Source organism: Podarcis erhardii, assembly GCF_964252035.2.
Source record: "Podarcis erhardii genome assembly, chromosome: 6".
NCBI lineage: Eukaryota > Metazoa > Chordata > Lepidosauria > Squamata > Lacertidae > Podarcis > Podarcis erhardii.
The window spans coordinates 29165038-29185132 of record NC_138510.1 but is presented as its reverse complement, the minus strand read 5'-3'; the positions used below and the strand labels follow the sequence as shown (position 1 = coordinate 29185132).

Here is a 20095-nt window from a genome sequence, read left to right as displayed (position 1 = left end):
AAAGACAACACATAGACAGTGTTAAAGTTACTACTGAGGCAATACATATAAGAGATCTGGAGAATGGCAGGTGCAGGGCTTGATCAAAGGAGGATTATTGTTGCTACTTTGTGATGTGGTGTTTGTTAGCACTACAAATACTGACATTCATCAATGTGTCAGAACTGTTTTTCTGTGCACACCAGTACTTCTCAGGGTGGATACTTCCTGGAAAGGTAGCGCTGTCTTGTAGAGCCAACTTTACTGGTGTAGCTGCGCAACATAAGCCAGAGATATCACACCCTCTCTCCCTTGTCCTTAAGATTTCCGGTTACTTCAGTTAGCCATTTTTTCTTCTTTGCACTGTTTTTTTCCTGTTGTGTTATAACTAGATTGCGCTTTTGAAGGATGTTCAGGACTCCTCTACCTTTCACTCTTTCTGCCAGTGATGTAAACTTAAAGCATAAAACAGGATATTTTCCTGTTTGGTCCCATCAAATATCCATTCCATTGTATGGGGAACAACACAATCCTGCTTTCTTTCATACAAATTGATATGAAATAGCTACTGCAAGAATATGGGCCAGTATGTTGTAAGAAACACATTTAATGTAAATTTTATATATTTGCAATATACATTATACATTTGCTTTACCTCTTCACAGATACAGTAGTTATGTTTGGATATCATCATGATGACAGATCCAAATAGTTAGAGATGGACCAGTAACTAAACAAGGAGAAAAGTCAAACTATATTTTTATATTAGTTCACACAGATCACCTGAAACTGCCACTTGGCTTCTTCTTCTGTGCTAAGGTAAGCTGGGTTTCATTATACAGTACCAGAAAAGGGCAGGTTTTTCTGAGCCCCGGGGTGGTCTCACAAATCACTCCTGACACGAAGATTTCAGAGCTGACCTTAGCAAACCAACTGGAAATTCTATAAAATAAATTCCTTACAGTGTTACCTTCCACCTCAGCAACAAATAACTGGGCGAAGGTCAGCCTAATGCTTGCAGAGTTTTCTATGCACTTGTAATTATGTGTTTCTATAATGCTTAAAGAAAATAACATTGAGGACAGGATCCTCTATAAATCAGAACATGATGCACGGACCGTGGTTCACAAAAGCTCGTGCCATAATAAATGTGTTAAGTCCCCAGGACTCTTGCTGTTTTTTGCTGTGGTTTCCCCCACAGTTCGAAACAGAAATTGGCTAAACTCAACTGCAGAGTTGACAGCCTTCAGGCACCACCTTAAGAACAGGACGAAGCCTGTAGAAGCCCTTTCCCCTGGAGCCAACCCACCCCTTCTTTTCGAGTAAACAGAAACAAAAGCGAGAGCCAATGAGAAAGCCAGGCATTGGCGAGTGGAACTGAACCACCCCTTTCTCTCTCTGAGAAGCCAGTCGGAGCGCGCCGGGCTTCTCTTACGGCATGCTGGGAATTGTAGTCCCGCCGGGGTTTTTTTCCCTGCGTCTGCGTACGCTTCTTCCTCCTCCTCCTCCTCGTCGCTCCCGGCTCCCGCCTTCTGCCTCGCGCCCTCTCGCTTCTCCTTCTCCTTCCGCCTTTGTTGTGCGCGTGCGCCTTTCGCGCGCCTGACTTTGGACAGAAGCCGCCTCAGGTTGGACTTGGACTGGCTGCCATCTTAGGCGAGGAGCCGTCGCCTTTCTAGCTGGTGAGGAGCTTGCTGTGTGTTCTTCGGGCTGCCTCGGTAGAGGAGCTGGGCCCGCGGGGGCGGGGTGGGGGAAAGAAGGCTTTGCTTTCTGGGCCTGCGGCGAGGCCGAGGCCGAGGGAGGGGGCGTCCAAGGCAGGGCGGGGAGCTCCAGGTAGGCCTGGCTTGCGAAGGGTGGGCGGCGAGGAGGGGAAGCCTGGCAGCAGGTGCAGCAGCCTCGCTTAGGGGGAAGGAGGGGGTGCGGTGGGTGGGTGGGGTCCTGCCCTATATCCTTCGAAGGGGAAGGGGATTCCGTTCTCCCCTCTCTCTCGCCCACCTCCAGCCTGTGAGCTCTGTGCCTCCCCGCTTTACCTGTGGACTGAGAGGCATTCCCAGCTTCAGGCTGAGGGGTTTGGGGATGATGCAAGGGTGGGAGGGAGACCCCCCCTCCCATTACGGCCTCTTCTCCCGTCCTCTCCTGCTGTGTCGTCGGTAGGCGTTTTCTTTCCCCCTTCGATGAAGTTGTTCGCAGGGATTGTGCACTCAAGATGGCTTAATTTCCTTCTCGGTCCCCCTTTCGCGACCTTGTGTTGTCAGGATGACGAGGCCCGGTGGGTGGGTGGGATGGATGGAGGTGTCCCGAGGTGGGTGGCCCTTTGGTCTGGGACGCAAAGCGGGGGGGTGTATGTGTGACCCGAAGGTTCCCAGCCTCGGGAAAACACTCCAATGCTCTTTGTGTAAGTACGCGCTGTAGTTATGTGTATCCTTTGCTGCTGTCCACACCTCTTGGCTCTTTTCACCCATTCCAGTTTCGTGAGCATTTATCGGAATATTGTTTCCTGGATTGTTCTTTTTCTCGTTGGCTTCTGTATGTCTCTGTCATCTAGCGGCCATATCGGGACAGCACCAGTTATTAAATACAGGGAATGCACTCTCTTCTCTTCCACCTGCTACTTATTAAGGAAGCCAAGCAGATCCTGCTGTTTAGGTTATTGGATTTGGATGGCTTGGGGGGGGGAATGATGTTTTGGAACTCTTAGCTGTGAAAATCTTGTACATTTCAAAAGGTGTAGTGCAGCCCTGACCAACTGAGACTCTCTTGGCTTGTGTCCCTGTGTGGTTACAAACACAGTATCCCCTTGACGCTTTAATGATGTTTGCCTTTGCAAATAGACATGTTGCATCTATACCTGCGGCATAAAGGGTGGATTGGCTTTTGCTAGATGGCTTTAGGTCATCTTATGGGGTGCTACTCTTAAGTTTAGAACAGGCAAGAGATAAATATAATGAAATGCAGTACATACCGGTAATTGATATGAAAGTCATCAATCTAAAGTTGAGGATTGTTAGCAACTGTTGTGTCTGTTGTTCCAGTTAAAAAGGCTGAACTGCTTTTAAATTCAGATAGTTTTTGAATATTAAACACTGAACAGCAGAGCCTTCATATTACAGGATTTGGAATGGGTGGTAAGGTAAAGGTAAAGGGACCCCTGACCATTAGGTCCAGTCGTGACCAACTCTGGGTTTGCGGCGCTCATCTTGCTTTATTGGCCGAGGGAACCGGCATACAGCTTCCAAGTCATGTGGCCAGCATGACTAAGCCGCTTCTGGCGAACCAGAGCAGCGCACGGAAACGCCGTTTACCTTCCCGCCGGAGCGGTGCCTATTTATCTACTTGCACTTTGATGTGCTTTCGAACTGCTAGGTTGGCAGGAGCTGGGAGCTCACCCCATTGCGGGGATTCGAACCACCGACCTTCTGATCGGCAAGTCCTAGGCTCTGTGGTTTAACCCACAGCACCACCCGCGCATTTAGATGGTGCTAAATATTTTAAATTATTTCAAATGTTAATGGGAAGGTTTTCAAAGCTTTATACTACCAGTAACAACAGTCTCATTGCAGCAAATGTGTGGGAAGAGTTCCTTGGATGCATATTACACTGTATGGAGGGGAATTGCTATATGGACATAAAGCCTTTCTAATGGTTACTCTAATGGTAGCCCCTCTGATTCCAATAGTTCATGTAACTGTTCATAAGTTTTCAGCCATTCATCAAGATTCTGTGCAGAAATTGTTTGACCTAAATCTCTTGAAATCAGGTGACTTGTTAGGCTCTACAATGACTAATTGAACGGGAAGGTTGCAATCCTGTACATACTTACTTGGGAATTGGCCCTATTGACCACAACAGATCTATTTACAACCTGTTTTGTTCTTTTGCTATTATTCTTTACTCAGTAATTTTGTAGTTGTGCTTGAAAGATTGCCTCGCTCTCTAGGGACCTTGTGCAACAAGTTGGACAAGAAATGTTAAAAGATGAATACAACAGAATCTTGAGACGTCTTTGCTTGTAACCACTTGGGATAAAGTTACAAATGTTTGAGAAACAGTACCAAAAGAGGGGAATATGTCTTAAAACAGAAAATGCTGTAGTTAGTAGGAATTACTGTATCACTGGTATAAGTCTAAAACCAACTGCACTTTCATCCTGATCCTGTACATGCTTACTAAGAAGTCGGTCCCATTAAGGGTGACTTGTTTCTTTTTTTGTATGCTTATGTTTGGGGCCTTACTTTCAGATGCACTTGCACTGTAAGTTGTACTGAGTTAGGTGGCTTTTACTCCTTAGTAAATTGCAAACTTTATCTTGCAGCACTACAAAATATTTTAAATACATAGGAAGTCTGAAAAAAGCTTGTGAATTATTATTGAATATACATTTAAACATGAATTTAAATTGTGGACGAGTCATTTAAAAAGAAAGTTCTACTCATAAATCTTAGCTCCAAGTAAAGATATTTCATTCTGCAGTCTTAAGTTTAGCACTTTTTGTTATTACAAGGCAGATGAATGATAAATTGATATTCATGTAAAAATAGCACCATAAAGCCTGAATTTGGAAACTGAAAACAGACATGGTTTTGTAGGTCTCACCAAAAATTACTTGTGTTCTGATTCATTTGGCAGCTAACAGACAAATATTTATAATGGATGAATGCCAATAACACACAATGATGCTGTTGCCAAAACAAAGTTGTTTTGTAAAAGAGGCCATTGAAATTGTGAACTAAGTCATCTTGTATTGCATATTGGGTGTACACAAATGTCTTGTTCACACATTGCATTAGACCACAGTTTAAAGTGTTTTGATTACGGTGCACAGCTCAAAAGTTCCTGTGCCTGACAGACAGGGCATGATGGCAATAACTAATAACAATTAGTATTGAGGCATACTGCCTCTGAAACTGGAGGTTCTGGTAGCTGTCATGGCTAATAGCTTTTGATAGACATAATTATCCATGGATTTTGGAGACTTATCCTCCACGATGATCTAATTCTGCTGTAATGAAAGGTTTTAAAGCCATTGGAACCAATGACCATTGCTTTACTTCGTGGTTTTCACTTTGTGGAAAAAGTCTATAGAATAGATAAGGTGATGGTCTTTGTTGGATCAATATCTATTGGTATAGGAGCAAAACATATTCTTTGGAATTCAGCAAAGGGCAAATCTATGGAATGCTGTTTGTGAAAACTATGCTGATACACAAGAAGGTGTCCTCAAATACATTTGTTAGGATGCTTGAAAACTTTTTGTTTTGAAAAATGGTACATTCAGAAACATAAGAGAAGGTGGCTTATCTTTAAAAGGCATAATGTCTCCCCCACTTCATAGATTACTTTGTTCAGTGGTATTTGGCACTGATTCTGAAACTGCCAGGCGATGACACGTATAATGATAGGCTTTGTCACTAGGAACTTGTCCAATGCAACCAGATAATTCCCAAGCTTGTTGTCCTTATGCTCATTATGGACCTACAGATTGTGAAATTGGTTTGTAATTATGAGAAATTTGCTGTACAGTGCCTGTTTGTTCTTACCTCAAATATGAAAAGCATTTACCGTATTTTTCGCCCTATAGGACGCACTTTTTCCCCTCCAAAAATGAAGGCGAAATTTGGGTGCGTCCTATGAGGCGAGTGCAGGCTTTCGCTGAAGCTTGGAGAGCGAGAGGGGTCGGTGCGCACCGACCCCTCTCGCTCTCCAGGCTTCAGGAAGACACCCGCAGCCTAGGCAGCCCTGCGGGAGTTCCCGCAGGGCTGTCTAGGCTGCGGATAGCAGCTTGTTTCCCGGAGCGCCGGGTGCGCTGAAAGCAGAGCCCCTGGCGCTTCGGGAACACATCCACAGCCTAAGCAGAGCGCCCCTCGGGCCGGGCAGACATCCGCAGCGTGGGGAGCCCTGCAGGAGTTCCCTGCAGGGCTCCCCTCGCTGCGGATAGCAGCCTGCCGCCCGGCGGGCAGGGTACGCTGAAACAGAGTGCCCCGCGTGCCGGTCAGACATCGGCCAGCCCCACAAGCTTGGGGGACAGCAGGGGGGCACAGCGCCGCCATCCCGCTGTTCCTCGACCTGGTTCGGTTTCCCCGACCTGGTTTTGGGGGGGAAATAAAGGAATTTTTCCCCCCTTTATTTCCCCCCCCAAAAAACTAGGTGCGTCCTATGGGACGGAGCATCCTATGGGACGAAAAATATGGTATATAAAGGAACAGGAGCAGTTGTTTGAATGTTCCCACTGATCTTTATTGCAATGTCAATGTTTCTTTAAATATAAATGTTAATAAATAAGTAAACAAACTCTTCCAGGCTACAGGCTCATTGTGAGCACAGGTTTAAACTTGAAGACCTTCTGCATTCAGGTATCGTCATTCAGGGTCTTTTTCCTATAAAGGAAAAAGTATATACAAACTCAAAGGCCAGATGAAAGAGGTTTATGAAATTTATTTCCAGAAAAGTATTTCTGTCTAACTTGTTAATTCTGTCCTATAGTACATTGTTTTCTAAACATGTCTGATTCCCTTGTCTTCTGAGGTGCTGTTTAAGAAAATAACATTAGAATTGTAACTTTATCCTTGAAAACTTTGTTTTTAAGAATGTGTAAATAGTATCTGCCTCAAAGGACTCTATCCTCTAGCAATCTGTGTGAACCACTATATTCTAGATGTACATATTGATTAAAAGAGGCTAGTGCCAGAGCAACAACTAATGCAGAGATGCAGCATGGACATTCTCTGAAGGATTATAATTCCCACTGCGTTGGGAGTGATTGGATAATCCAGTTGTAGATTACAGAGAAGTGGCAGAATTACCTGACCCCAGTGGAAGCTGTTTTGAAGGAGGCAAGACCAAAGCATGCAAAGATGCACAGGTTGGTTGCCTTTATGGGTGGGCACTTCAGATTCTCGGTCTTCAGCTGCTTAATTTATATCCCATGATAAAGTAGCAGATTCATATATTTTCAGCTGTATGGCAAGGTTTTTTCTTTCAGATGTTTGAATAGGGATGACAGCATCACAGTTGGAAGCAAAACTTGAGAACATCAGAGAAAAGTACTCTTGCAAGAGAAAACATTAACAGGATAGATTTCTGATGAATTCAGTTATTAGGAATTCTGGGTGTTTGGACAAGGCTGAGAAAAATATTATAAACTTTAAGCTCATACACCTTTTTCATGGCTCTATGAGTATGGCTTTATTTTCCATTTATTTTCATGGCTCTATGAGTATGGCTTGACTGGAGGTTTGCAGGGGAAAAATAGATGAAATAAGTGGGCCAACCCCTTCCCCAACTGTCCAATGAATACTGACCGTACTTTGGACATGTAATTCTGACTACTGTGGGTAAATAATGGGAGGAAGAATAGAATGGAGTTTGTTTTATTATTTTATTTAATTACAATTATACCACTTTTGTCTTTAGTGCTTGTGTCCATGTTGAATCCTGTTGAAATCCCAGGTACTGCACAGGGTTCCACTTATAAACATTAGTTCGTAGAATGGAGTCTTGGTAAAGAATTTGGTCTGCTGTTGTTCACAAATTGCATATTTCTTGTGGGATATGCGTGCAAGTAAAACTAACCAGAATAAGTTCTTCTGTCCTCTTCACTTTGAATTATAATAACCTCAAGTTACTCTGGAGTACAGTAAAAACTTGTTTTCCTATATTTTGGCTGCAATTGAATTTTTAAACCAAGGTTACATAATGCTTATTACGATCATGAGGAAAAATGCAGTTATACCTGCGCAGTTGGATTTTCCAGTAGTGTTCAGTGTACAAAAGAAATGTTATCTTTTTTAAAAATATCTCAATTTTTAAAAACAAGATAGCAGCAACCAACCCATGTAATATACTATTTGTTACAAAGAGCTCAGAACAGCATATATATTCCCAAGGCTATTTGTCATGGAGGCAATGCTTGGAACTCATCTACTTGACGTAGAGAAGAGCACTATTGATAGCTACTAACCATGATGACTATGCTCTGTCTCCACAGTTGGAAGTAGTAATGGTTCTGAATGCCAGTTACTGGAAGCTGTAGGATCCTGTGCTCTAACTCTGCTTATGGGTTTCCCACAGGCATCTGGTAGGCCACTGTGATGCTGAATTAGATAGGCCATTGGCCTGATCCAGCAGGCTCTTCCTATGTTCTGATGGCAATGACAGTGGTGGGGGTAGCCAATGTGGTGCCCGGTAGATGTTTTGGTCTAAACTCTTATCATTGGCCATACTGTGGGGGATGTACGGCAGCTGGGAGTCCAGCAATGTCTAAAGGGGACTATGTTAGCTATTCCAGCTGTATGTTATAGCTTCACTGCATTTATATGGCAATTTTATACTCTTAATACACCATGAATGGAGATATGCCAATACTAGGTTGGCAGATGGCCACTATGTTCTATGTGTGGTCAGCTTCAGAGGGACAGGGAAGGTACAACAAGGAGAAAACAACATGGTGTCAAAACTACGTACATACACAGAGAACTGTGCTGACAGCAACACACATATACCATCCCACTCAGAGGGATGAACAAAGGATGGTGAGGATATGCCTCCAGCACACACTACATGTAAGATAATGCTAGAGTATTTCCACTTCATCTGCCCTGGTTGCACAGCCACCAATATCTCTGCTGCTTCTGGCCCCATGCATCCTTATAGGCTGGAGTCTGAATCCTTGTATGTCACTCACAACCACCTTTTTTGGAAGAACAGCACATACAAAGGGAGGGAGGACAGTCCATGCAAAACAACATTGATGTAGTTTCCCGGGCTTCCAGAGAACAGGACACAGCCCTCCCTAGGACAAAGTTTCAAGACCAAATGAGGGGAAGTCACTGTTGCCAAGAATTAAAGCGAAGTGGCCAAAACATGCAATAAGACAGACATACACTAACTGCTGCAATCATTCTTCAGCAGCTCCCTACATAAGGTTAAGAAGCACATAATGGGAGTTTGAGCCCCATCAGGAGGAAGGGGCAAATATGTTCCTACTCACTTTTTGCGTGCCTGGCAAAATAACATAAAATCATAATCATGGCAAAAGAGGGAGCTCCTGGGATTCCCAACCCACAGTTCGAGTTCCACAATATGTTCACACTCAACTTCAGCAGCAAGACAGGCATCAGACAAACCATGGGTCATTGCATCATCCCACTGCAGCCCATGGATCAGATGTTACAATCACTGGGACTGCAAGATAAATCCTAAACCCAAGCAGCTTGTTTTCTACATTAGTTGTGGAGTACCTTTCATGCACAAGTCTGAGGAAATCAGCCCCGGGTGCTCACTGGAAGGACAGATTGTGATGCTGAGGCTCCAATACTTTGGCCACCTCATGAGAAGAGAAGACTCCCTGGAAAAGACCCTGATGTTGGGAAAGATGGAGGGCACAAGGAGAAGGGGACGACAGAGGACAAGATGGCTGGACAGTGTTCTCGAAGCTACAAACATGAGTCTGACCAAACTGCGGGAGGCAGTGGAAGACAGGAGTGCCTGGCGTGCTCTGGTCCATGGGGTCACGAAGAGTCGGACACGACTAAACGACTAAACAACAACAACAACAACAACAACCTCTGAATTTGGCCCATGTGGTCATTTTGTACAAATCAGGCCTATATGTCAGTCACATGAGGTCAGGTGTGGATTTTTTTTATCTAAGCAGTAAGACATCTTGCTTCTAAACATCACAGCTCTAAGGCTGGAGATGAGCCTTTGGCCACTCCCACACCTTGAACTCTCTCATATGCCACCCCACATGTCAACCATATGCCAAAATTAACTGGAGAGTGGGCCAGTTCCTCTGGGTGGATCCAGTTCCCTACTCCCTTTTTACATCCTCGAGGCCCCTTGCTTGAATCCAGGGGACAACTGCACACTCAAAAAGGGTTGGACTGCTATACTAGGCAAACTAGCCAGTTAGGAGATGTGCTGCGTGAGGCAATAGCCTGCCTCCTATACGGACCATTTAGCCCCTTTTGCCCATCCTCCTCCTTGGTGACCTATGTGATACCTCCTCTTCCTCACATTTTGCCTGATGGGGAAGGATCATAGGTTGGTGTACATCTGTTTTGCACGTTGAAGATCCCAGGTTCAATCTCTGGTATCTCCAGGTAGGATAAGAAATACCTTCTTTTCTGAACCCCTAGGAACACTGCCTGTCAGAGTAGACAACACTGAATTAGGTAAACCAGTGGCTCCTTGACCCAGTATTAGGCAGCTTTGTATACTCCTAGCCTTGCTAGGTAGCATCCCAGTAGACATAAATGCCCTTCCCAGTCCTCCAGCCATGTAAAAAATCAAAACCCAAAACAGATGGCCTTGTGACAGTCTGGCAGAGCAGGGCTCTCTCATATTTCTGGGAACCTTGTGAGCAGAGAGTTGGGCCTACCGACCCTGAGACCATTCCTTATGATCCCATCCTAAGGTCCACTGAAGCCCTGTCATACTATGCTCTAGAAGAGGAATTCTCTTACCACTTCCTATCAACAAAGACACAAGGCAAAACATGGCAATGCCAAAGCCTTGACTCACAGGCAGTTTTAATTTCACTGCGGGGCCCACAGGACCTGGATGTTGGGTCCTTGGGTTAGGCCTAAGGCAGCAGTCCCAGGGAGTGACCTTCAATGGTTCAGGCCTCCTGCATGGACGCTATTACAGTTCTTCAAAGAAAAAAATAAAATAATAATTTTTCAGCAAGGGAGTGGCCATGTTGTGTTTATTTTTTCCTGGGGTGCTCTTTTTGCACTAGCTGCCAGGGAGGTAAGCTCGGGGCCGGGCCTGGGCTAGGCCATGCAATTTCTTGCGGCTTCCTTGACCCTCCAGGTACCCTTCTACCTCTCTCCCTTGGTGGTGGCGACAGTAAGCTGGTGCTTGGCTGGGGGGTGGCTCTGTGGCCGTGATGCTCTGGCAGAGCAGCTTTTAAACTGTTGGGGGGGGGGAGGAAAAGCCCACAGGAGCTGAATAGGGTTTGGAGCAAATCTCACTCGAATGACGATGATAAAATTAATGAAAATTTAAATGTGGGAGGTATACAACTCAGCACTGTGAATGCAGGAGCACATGATTGCAGTTGAGAGAGGAGAAAGCATCGTAGATCAAAATGGAAGTGCCAAAGACACTTGAAGAGTGAGTCTTGTATATTCTCTGTGTTTATACGTATGCTAATGTTAGAAGAGTCCAAGCCAGTGTGGGTTAACTGAGGTGGAATGCAGAGAGCCAATGAGACACCGTTACTTCTGCTGCAACATGTAAGTGTTGTTAAGCCAACTGGGAGCAGAGATCATAGTGTTCTTAAATATACTACGTATTAACAGTCAATCACCAAGAAAATCTGACACAGTAACATTTGATTTCAAAAAATGAGACTTCCTCAAAATGAGTGGCTTGATAAAATGGAAGTTGAAAGGCAAAGTCAAGAAGGTCAGATCAGATCACTCCAGAATGCTTGGGAGCTGTATAAAAATACAGTCTTAGAAGCTCAGGAAAGATACCATGAGTGTGAAGAGGATGCCACTCCAACAAGTGGAGTCAGAGAAGCTATTAGAGGCAAGAAGGCTTCCTTCCAGCCAGGCAGTCATGCTTCTGGTATATTCCATTAGCTCTGTTCTGCCCAATTTCCATTTTACCCCCCCCCCCCAGTTGCACTCAGTGTTATCTGGCCTGTGACAAAGGGTCCTCAGTGGACTAGGTTTTGGGATGGGGAGATTTTTTTGCTTGCTTTTTTCTACTTCTGCAAACATTGGGTTTCTCTCAACCATGCTAATATTTCCTGTTCCAGTTATGTAACTGGATGTCAATGGCGAAGTTTAGGAATATAGTGTCAGGGAACTGCCATCGGAAGAACAGGTGGCGGAAAGGCTCCAGGAGAATAGGAGAGACTCTGCAGCAGAAGAGGGAACCAGTAGGGGGGGAGCAGGAGCTCCAAGGGAAAGGGAGTCGGAGGGGAGGCTCTGGGATACTTCCAGTGAGAACAGTGAGGAGGTATCAAGGCCCCCTTTAGGAACCCCCACCCCTCGCCGGAAACTGTCACGCAGAGAATCCAGGAGACGCGTTTCCATTAAGCAGCTTTTATGTTGGAAACATTTCCGTAGACGCCCACTGTCGGATTCTACCAGCGACTGACGGAGCCATGCCAAAGGGCTCCGCTCAAGGCAGAGCTTTGCTACGCTGAGCAAACTCTGAGGGACCAAGCTTTTAAGCACAAGCAGCTCATTATCCCATCATATATAGGATAGCAATTGTTCATATTTATTGTTTCATTAATATTTATTAAATTCTATATTTCCCTTCATCTGAGGAATAGAGGGTGGTTTACAATATAAAAATACAAAAATACATACAATAGTAACAAACAAAAACAATGCCCACCAGGTTAAAAGGCTATACAGTGGTGCCCCGCAAGACGAACGCCTCGCAAGACGGAAAACCCGCTAGACGAAAGGGTTTTCCGTTTTGGAGGCGCTTCGCAAAATGAATTTCCCTATGGGCTTGCTTCGCAAGACGAAAATTTCTTGCGAGTTCCTACGGTCCCCCCCCCTTTTCCTAAGCCGCTAAGCCGCTTATCAGCTGATCCGCTGATAAGCGGCTTAACAGCTGATCGCTAAAAGCCGCTAAACCGCTAATAGCGCTAATCCGCTAAGCTGTCAATGGGCTTGCTTCGCAAGACGAAAAAACCGCTATACGAAGAGCCTCACAGAATGGATTAATTTCGTCTTGCGAGGCACCACTGTAGATTGTTTCATTAGCCAAAGTCCTGGGAGGAAAGGAATGTTTTTGCCTAAAGATATGTAACGAAGGTTCCAGGCAAACCTCCCTTAGGATAGCATCCCTCATGCATGGAGCTACTGCAGAAAAGGCCTGTTCTTGTGTTGCCACCTTCCAAAGCTCTGACAGGGGAGGCACATGAAGAAGGGCCTCTGATGATGATTGCAGGGTCCAGGTTGTTTCATATTGGGAGAGGCAGTCCTTGAGCTTTTGCAGTACTGAGCCATTTAAGGCTTTATAGATCGAAACCATCACTTTGAATTGGACCAGGAAACTAATATTTAATAATAAATAAAATTATAATTATTCTGGTGGAATGATCCTAATTTTTAGAGTTGTTCTGATTCCTGCCAGTAACAAACATGTATGCTAGAGTCACTGTCAGGAAAAGCATTTTGCTCCACCACCCCCGCCCTAATCTAGCAATCACATCCTCAAATATCACTTAGGAAGCAAAGGGTTTTCCGAAATTTGCCTTCTTACGGCTCTTCACACATCAGCTGTACAAAGTTTGCTTTGCCCTTGGTCCCTTTGTGCTGATTGTTGGCCTCTTACTAGAATGTTACTGAACAGTCAGTTACATCACAGCACCTCAAGCAATTGTAGACAATTAAAATTCCTATGATACCAAACCCTTGGTCAGTAGTGAGGGCTTGTAAATTAAATTAGTAAAAGATAAAGATAAAGAATTAGTAGGTATCTTCTAGCCAATCAGTTGTTGTGCTTTGAGAACAAGACACTGTAAGCCATAGGCTTTCATTCCCTCCTCCTCCTGGAGTTGGATTGTTCAGACCATAGTTAAGATTAACTACAGTTTGTCTGGGATCAGACATCACAACATGTAAAGTTCATGCTTTAATGTGACACCTATTGTTATTACCATCATAGGTACCTTGAAACAGCATCCATTCAAGGTATTTCCTACTTCAAATATATGTGCTAAATATATTTTATACTGAGTAAAATTGACACACGTCTGCAGTTCATTCTCCACCTTCTGACATTCAATATAAAATGAAACAGGATATTAAGAGTAGAAGACACTTAAGTGCCAAGTAGTCTTTACTTCTGCCTTTAAAGAAGGCACTTGCTGCATCTTCTGTTTTATATAGTGCATTTAAAAATAGACAAGTGTGACAGCCTTTAATCTGTTTGCTACTCACCTATTTCTTTGGCTAGAAAACGTTTGTTCAATTTAAACCTAATCTCCCAGTTTAAGCTAGTTAATTAGTTTTCCATGACGATTGCATGTAGGGGAGATAAACTCATAAGCCTGCTTATTAACAGTATTTTGTCTATTTGCAACTTTTTTAAAATAAATACCTTTCAACTAAGAATAATCAGTTCCTTCAGTCTTTGACATCTTTTTATATGCTTTACAATTCCTCAGAGAATGAGTTTTCCATCACTTGTATAGGTTGCTGGTGATGTTTCAGGGCTCACTACTGTCTTGATTGCTAAACCTGTCAATTACAGTTGTGAAAGCTCTTAAAGATTCAAAATCTGCAGACTTGCATAATAGTGAGCATCAGAAACTTCTCCTTACCTAATGTTTTAGGGTTATTGGATGCTTATATGAAGCATTTCCTTTTATAACTGTTTCAGATGACTAATCTCCTACCACGATGATCATGTGGTATAAGTCATGGGCAAAGGAGGTCCCGATTAGTTGAATTACTGAGGCCCATGCACTTCAGAGGAGCGTTTTTTTTAACCAAGTGAAATGTGATGCCCTTGAACTGGTTCAGACAGTTTTGCCACCAATGGGTTATGTTAAATAGAGATCACTGCATGGCATAAAACTCAGCATCTGAATTCACCATTAGGTTAATAATAACAAATAGTAACTTTCTCTGTCTGTTGAATTCCTTTCTGTTAAACATTCACACAGGTCTCCTCCGTGGTGCTGTCAGACACTATAGCTAGAACATTAACCTATGGTTAATTTTGACAAGTTGAAAGTAACTTCTAATTGTCTCTGTCTTTTCAGAGATAATCAAACAGGTTGCATGTCTCTGCTAAATAGGAATTATTTCATATGACTGAAATAAGCCCAGAGGCTTTCCTCTTAACCATAGGGACAAATAAAGCTAGGTTGTGAAAATGCTTTTTTAACCATCACAGAGTTTTCTTAAAGTAGATAAATTAGAGCTGTGCATCCCAAGATAGGCTGGTTATATTCCTGGCTCCCAGAAGTTTGATTCATCTCCACCCATGGAGTCCCATGCTCCATAAAACAAATCCCCCACCTTTCTCATATGTGCATACAGCAAGCTAACTATTTGCAATAGTACCGTATTTTTCGCTCTATAACACGCACCTGACCATAACACACACACAGTTTTTAGAGGAGGAAAATCCGTAGGCATGCCACCCGTAGGCATTCCCTCCATAACATGCACAGACATTTCCCCTTACTTTTTAGGAGGAAAAAAGTGAGTGTTATGGTGCAAAAAATACGGTAATTATAGTAGGAAGAAATTAATATTAATCATGCTTAGCATTTATATAGTGCTTACAGCAATTGCCCTATGTTTTATTGTTGTAATTCTCATAGCAATCCTATAAGGATGCACAGTATTATTTTTATCTCATCATTTATTTTTGCTTTGTATCTCACCTTTTATACAAGGAACTCAAGGTGGCCTACATAGTTCACCTCATCTCCATATTATCCTCCTGTAAGGTATGTTAGACTGAAAGATGGTGACTGGCCCAAGGTCACCCATGTTACACATGGGGAACTAAAGGTGAGATTGCCTAAGTCCACCTAGTTTGTTCCTGGTAGAGGTAAGACCAGGAACTTGCTGAATATGTAAGCTGAATCTGATAGTCATATTCAGCAGTGCCACATGGAGTCCTGGTTCCTCTTAATCATGTATATAATTGTACTTCCCTGGGCTATAACTGGGGAGCTGCTTGCGTAGTCTGGGAAAGGAGCCTGGGTCCTAAAGCATGATGATTCCAGCAGCAAAGTCTTTCCTCTTTGCCACGAAAAGGATAGCAAAGGGAAGTAGGGATTTGGAATTGACTGAAGAGAGAAAGGAGGGGACACACACAAAGGAATCATAAGCTCTTTGTCTCCTTTCCCTTCCCTGCAATTCAGCTCATGCCATGTGAATTATTCATAGATTCCTATTTGTGTAAAAAGCCGTACATGTCAATGGGGCATTATGCTAGAGTGCTCAGCCTCCAAAATGAAAAGTCCTATTAGTGAGAGAGACCCCCTAATTCACTAAGTGAGGGAAAAATAACCAAGATACTAACTGGCTTTTCACACAAAAAGTACATATTCAATGCAAACACGAAGAGGTGGGTGTTGAAGAGTAACAGTGGCAGGATCCTCCCTGACCCCCATGCATTCTGCTGCTGCTGTTGATGGTTCTGCAGCAGTTGGAAGCACAAAGCTTCTGTCTGGAGGGGAACGTGGCAGCTCTGTAGAAGTCTGTAGGAGTCCAGAGTTTCCACACAGATGCAAAGCTGAAAATTACTGAATTACAGGAAACTGCTGGGCTGTTGTTGTTTTTCTCTTTTTTCCTCTATTCTTCTTATAAACTGCATAATTAAGTTAGCTGCCATTTCTAGTAGGGAAATGTTTTTGTTCATGAGGTGAGAGCAGCACCTCATTAATACAGCAAGTTCTAAAAGGTTCTTATCATAAAGCATGCTTCCTATAGCTGAGGATTTCCAGGAAGAAGAAACCACTGCTGACATCAGCTCGGCAAATGTTTGAAATATTAATTTTATTACCAGCCTTAAAGTGTTGGTGCCTTATTTATTCAAAGGTGATAACTTTAAAACACTAAGGTCTGCTTATCAAATTGTGAGGCATATTAAAGTAAACTTGAAAATAGGAATAATTAATTTCTTGAACTTTGAAACTAAAAAACTCTGTTTTACATGAGACCTTCTAGTCCCACATCTAAGATTCTGATATTCAGCCCTACCAGATGGATGGGGTATTATTATTATTATTATTATTATTATTATTATTATTAAACAACTTCAGTCAAGTCTGGCAGGTACTCTCCAAATCTTAGTGGAAGTGTCCAGAACTATATGCTGAAATATATTGACACATGGGGTTTGCGGAAGCTGTTTATAGCTCTGTGTCATTTTGGAAACTCTTTGTGGGGTTATTAGATAGCAGTTTGTACATGAAGAAATATTTTAGTTGTGTGGGGTTTCATCTAGTGTGAGTAATTTGTTTCAGTTTCATTTATGTCTGTATATGTAGCTGTTTTCCAACTTCAGTTTGCACTAGTTAATTAGCTGTGTTTTTATTGTGTTTTCCTGTATATACAGATGTTATACTAAATATTTTATAGTTAGATCTAATCCAAGAAAATTAAGGACAAACCATTTTGTTTTAATGAAAAAGAACATAAATACAAGAAAGGGATGGTGGGAGCAGGTGAGGCAGGGCATGTTGGGTAGCTCACACTGGAAATTGGTACTAGAATCAGCTGAGACCATGTCAATACTTTTCCTGTCTATGTGGAGAATCAGTTAACAAAGTCCATTTGAAAGGGGTGAGGGATGTATCAGTGGTGATCGTTTTTGTTGAACATTTATTTCTCTTTGTAACCGTATAAATGAATGTTGTTTTTTTTAAATAATTTTTATTAATTTTCCAATTTTAAAACAAAACAACAACAACATAGATACATCAACAGAAACAAACAAACACACAAAATATCATTTCTTAACCTCATTTTCATAACCCTCCTTTCTCGGACTTCCCCATACCTCACCCTTTTTGCATCCTTGTTTTACATTTTTTCAACAACCCTTTTTGCCAATTAAATTAAAACTTATTATCTTTCTCAATTTCACCTTAAATCATCAAACAGTTTCAGCTGCAATTCTGCATCTTCCTTCCCCTTGACATTTTAGCACTCCTCAATTTTATAACAGTCCTTAAGATATACTTTAAACTTCTTCCAATCTTCCTCCACCGTCTCCTTCTCTTGGTCACGGATTCTGCCAGTCATTTCTGCCAGTCCCATAAAATCAATCACTTTCGTCTGCCATTCTTCCAGTGTGGGTAGTTCTTGTGTCTTCCAATACTTTGCTAGAAGAATCCTTGCTGCTGTAGTGGCATACATAAAAAAAGTCTTGTCCTTCCTTGGCACCAATTGACCGACCATGCCCAAGAGAAATGCCTCTGGTTTCTTGTGAAATGTACATTTAAGTACCTTCTTAATTTCATTATAAATCATTTCCCAAAAGGCTTTAATCTTTGGGCAGGTCCACCAAAGGTGAAAGAAGGTACCTTCAGTCTCATTACATTTCCAACATTTATTGTTGGGCAGATGATAAATCTTCGCAAGCTTGACTGGGGTCATGTACCACCTATAAATCATTTTCATAATGTTTTCTCTTAAGGCATTACATGCCGTAAATTTAATACCGGTGGTCCATAACTGTTCCCAGTCAGCAAACATGATTTCATGACCTAGGTCTTGTGCCCATTTAATCATAGCTGACCTAACTGTCTCATCTATTGTATTCCACCTCAGCAACAGATTATACATTCTTGATAGATTCTTAGTATTGGGTTCTAACAATTCTGTTTCTAATTTCGATTTCTCCACCTGGAAGCCAATTTTCCTGTCTTGTTTAAAGGTCTCCATTATTTGATAATAATGGAGCCAATCTCGTACCTTAGGCTTTATTTTCTCAAAACTCTGTAATTTAAATTCACCACTTTCTTGTTCTAAAATTTCAAAATATTTTGGCCATTTGGATTCTGTATTAAGTTTCTTCACCTCCTTAGCCTCCATAGGTGATAACCACCTAGGAGTTTTATTTTCCAACAAATCCTTATATCGGATCCAAACATTGTATAGTGCTTTCCTAACAATATGGTTTTTGAAACCCTTGTGAACTTTAACCTTGTCATACCATATATATGCATGCCAGCCAAACCTGTTGTCAAATCCTTCCAAGTCCAGAATGTCTGCATTCTCAAGAAGTAGCCAGTCTTTCAACCAGCAGAAAGCTGCCGATTCATAGTACAGTCTTAAGTCCGGCAGGGCAAACCCCCCTCTTTCTTTTGCATCAGTAAGTATCTTAAATTTTATTCTGGGCTTTTTGCCCTGCCAGACAAATTTAGATATATCTTTCTGCCACTTCTTGAAACAGTCTAGTTTGTCCACAATTTGTAATGTCTGAAACAAAAATAACATTCTAGGCAATACATTCATTTTGATCACTGCGATTCGGCCTAACAAGGAAAGCTTCAAATTCGACCATATTTCTAAATCTTTCTTTACCTCTGTCCAGCATTTGTCATAGTTATCTTTAAATAAGTTCACATTTTTAGATGTCATATTAATCCCCAAATATTTTACTTTCTTTGCCACCATTAACCCAGTTTCATTTTGAAAACTCTCTCTTTCAGCATTTGTTAAATTTTTTTTCCAAAACTTTAGTTTTTTGTTTATTCAACTTGAATCCTGCCACCCGACCAAAGACTTGAATTAACTCTAAAACTCTTTTTGTACTAGTGTCTGGCTCTTGTAAAGTCAGTACTAAATCATCTGCAAATGCCTTCAATTTATAATGTTTGGCTCTGACCTGAACTCCTTTTACCAGCTGGTCCCCCCTAATCATATTCAACAAAACCTCCAGGACTGATATAAAAAGTAATGGGGATATTGGGCACCCCTGCCGTGTCCCTTTTTCTATAGGAAGTTCATCAGTAACCACGTTATTTACAATTAGCTTTGCCTTTTGTTCAGAATATATTGCACCTATACCATTTTCAAACCTTTGGCCTACCCCCATCCCATGGAGATTCTTCTTCATGAAGTTCCAAGAGATATTATCAAAGGCTTTCTCCACGTCCACAAAGATTAAAACTGCCTTTGTATTAATATTTACAGTTAGCAGTTCCATAATGTCTAATCAAAAAGAAGCTACAGCAACTTGACTTCTCTAACACAGCTTCCCATGCAAGAGGGCCGTGTTCAGGCTTAGCCCTAGCTATTCCACCCCCTGAAGGGATCCCTCTATACTGCTTTACAATTCCTGAAGGGATCCCTCTATACTGCTTTACAATTCCTTCGGAGGCTAAACGAAGGGCCTTTACCTGTGCCCGTCTCAACTGTTTTCCTACAGCAGTTCTATCGGGTCGTTACTCCAGAGTTCCCATCGCAAATAGAACATGCTCCTGCAATGACACGGCTCTGGAGACTATGGAACATGTAATGCTCTTCTGTCCCAACTGGACAGATGAAAGATCTCGGTTTCTAACTCCTCTCGTGAACAAGCTTCATCTCCCAATCCAGCCTTGGATAGTGTCCCTTCTTCTGCAGGATTCTGATTGTTGGATTACCGAGATGACAGCTAATTTCCTGCT

At 42.4% G+C, this 20095-nt stretch overlaps 1 protein-coding gene and 1 long non-coding RNA gene across 3 annotated transcripts in view; one reads left to right on the top strand and one right to left on the bottom strand.

The window, feature by feature from the left end:
* Positions 1-342: 342 nt before the first annotated feature.
* On the bottom strand, positions 343-3086 carry LOC309344450. Of its 2 annotated transcripts, none has more exons than XR_014157744.1 (2): positions 2007-3086; positions 343-709 (listed from the first exon to the last, which is right to left on the bottom strand). It is a non-coding gene; the product is annotated as an uncharacterized lncRNA (long non-coding RNA). The 2 variants fall into 2 exon arrangements; XR_014157745.1 differs by lacking the exon at positions 2007-3086 and adding an exon at positions 1209-1413.
* The window catches only part of ITCH (itchy E3 ubiquitin protein ligase), a 55408-nt gene continuing 36842 nt past the window's right edge, over positions 1530-20095 (top strand). Inside the window, exon 1 of the mRNA XM_081866784.1 lies at positions 1530-1658. The gene's annotated coding sequence lies outside the window, so the exon portion shown is untranslated. The remainder of the gene's footprint in view (positions 1659-20095) is intronic.